General features: G+C 48.3%; 2 protein-coding genes across 3 annotated transcripts in view; one reads left to right on the top strand and one right to left on the bottom strand.

Moving 5' to 3' along the window:
• Positions 1-2,500, bottom strand: part of LOC144888698 (uncharacterized) — a 240,192-nt gene that overhangs the window by 72,753 nt on the left and 164,939 nt on the right. The window lies entirely within an intron of this gene.
• Positions 1-2,500, top strand: part of USP14 (ubiquitin specific peptidase 14) — a 56,150-nt gene that overhangs the window by 14,820 nt on the left and 38,830 nt on the right. The window lies entirely within an intron of this gene.

The raw sequence follows: 2,500 nt of genomic DNA, 5'->3' as shown, positions 1-2,500 counted from the left end.
GTCAAAGATCAATGGTGAAACCACTCCAATTGTTACCAACAAACAAGTGTTGTATTAAGATCACACAAGAATAACAGTACAACAACAATAGTAATCAATTGTACAACCAATATATATTTCCTATGATGGTACCATCAGTTTCGTAATATATAACTCATTGTGCTCCAAGTGAGCGAAAACAACATCCCCAATGTCTCTTTCCCGGCTTCAAGCCAAAGTTGATTCCGGCTTCAAGCCAAAGTCGATCCACTCCAGTGATCGTCCGTACGATGTCGTATTGAGACCAGAATCCCATTGGGTTGGCAGTTACACTGCCAAAGATGGGCGAAGGTGTCCTCGAGAAGCGACGGGGAAATCACATCTTCAGGTATGGACGTTTGACGGCTCTCAATCGGCGAACCGCAGATTTCCCACTCAAAAGCCACGTTACACACACACACCAAATTAACATCTGGATGCGGTGAGAATGGTTGAAGCGAAGTGAAAAACCTTGAGCGATGCGCAAAGCGCGTGAGTCAAAATGGCCGACGGCCCGTTCTCGTGGCGTAAAGGCACTCCGATGATTATCGTCGGAATCGACTGCAAAACCTGTCACGCAGGTTTATCTGTCATAGCGATAACAACTCTGTCGCAGGAATCCCTTTCCCAGGAAACCCAAAGTTGACACGTGACCTTCGTTCGCCAACGTTCGCTCAGGACCTTGAAGCAGCTCGGCTTCTTGTCCGACTCACTCGCTCCGCCTTCTCTTCCTCCTCTTCCTCGTCGTCGTCCGGTTCCGGTTTCATTTAAAACATTAACTTTTTTACCTTTTGAAAACAGTAATCTCTATTTCCCTTAAACGACAACAATAATAGGACATGGCATCAAAAATGTTTACAGTGGATGAAAACCACAACAACGGAAGTGACGAATCCATAAGAATATATATATATTGTTACAGACACGACTTTGATGTTATGGTGGGCCGAGCGGAATGGCCGCCGTGTCCGCACAAGTTACCCGATTATACTCGAACGTTGCCGAGTCGCGCTACGCTGAATCAATGATGGAAAAGGACACAACGGCTGGGATTAAAATGACACGACACCAAGGGTTCAGTTCTCAAGACCTCCGGAGGAGGTTATATTAGGGCGGAAGGTCAGATTACAGGAATGAGAGGGACAGCATAGAAAGACAGGCACTTAGACACACTCTTATAATAGCCCCAACAGACGACAGATAAACAGGACAAAAACTGACTCACACGGGGATTGATGGCAAGGAAAGGCAGAATCGATGGCTCCAGGTGCACCTGGGCTCAGGGCAGGATCGACCCGGTCCGGTCTAGAGATGCGGGGAGGTCGCAGCGCTCGGATGTGGTGATTGTCTTCTCAAGCTGGGGGCGCATCTGACGTCACATCCGGTAAGTCGCCGCGTATATCCGGCGGGGAGTGACACGCCCTCGGCTCGTTAGCTCCGCCCCAGATGGAATCGGCCCGTTGCTTCTCATTGGGTGCGTGCGGGGGGGTTACCGGCTCCGCCCTTTACGAGGGGCCGACAGGCAGCCCCTTCTTGGTAACCCCGTCGGCGCACATGGGTAATGGCGGCTAACCGAGCCGGAGTGAGGACGCACACTCCCCGCACGCCGCGCCGCGCCCCTCTGTTGTTGTAGTTGTTGTTGTTGTTGTTGTTTGGGGAAGAAGATGGGAGGAGGTATGGGAAGGTCCTAAACTCACTACTGGTGCCATATAATCACATTCTGGTGCAACGAAGAGTCAGAATTAATGGAAACGAGTCCTTAACTGACATAGACTAAGAATAACTAGCAAGATGTCCGAAAGTTGTCTACGTGAGATGCGGTGGACCTGGGCACGACATTTAATGGGGGAAAAAGGGGAAGGTCGGTTCTACAGAGTGTTATTTACAGGCAATGGGACTAGGGAATGGGGGATTGGGGATAGTTGGGGAGTATTGGGGAAATAGGGGAATATTTACAAGCGGATATGGAGGCCAAAATGCCATATCCGCAACAATATATATATATATATATATATATATATATATATATCTTACTATAATTCACCAAATGTCCGTCTGTCTGTTTGAAGGTACCGTAAAAACTGCTGAACAGATCGCGAAGATATTTTGGGTGGTAATCCTGGGACCCCTGGGAGTAAAATAGGCTATTTAGTTTTCCCAATTTCAGCTTTGGTCTCCAGAATTCTCATGTTTGGTCTCCCGCATAACATTCGCTTTCACATAACGTTCATTGTGACGATGTTGTGACGATGTATGTGTTCACGGTAGTATTTGACGTGACAGTGTGAACGTAATTTCGTAATGTTTTTCGTTTCGTAATCCTTTAATGAACGTTTAATGTTTAATGAACGTTGAACGTTTAATGCCCTTCGATGGCCGGGGCCGCACGCACGCTACACTGGACGGGCCAGCGTGTACCTTGCCCTTCGCCATCAGGCTCGGGTAAACCGCTGAGCCCTATCCGTGATGGGGACTGGGGCTT

The sequence above is a fragment of the Myxine glutinosa genome, chromosome 13, assembly GCF_964187855.1.
Source record: "Myxine glutinosa chromosome 13, kmMyxGlut1.1, whole genome shotgun sequence".
Lineage (NCBI taxonomy): Eukaryota > Metazoa > Chordata > Myxini > Myxiniformes > Myxinidae > Myxine > Myxine glutinosa.
This window is presented reverse-complemented; position numbering and strand designations above follow the sequence as displayed.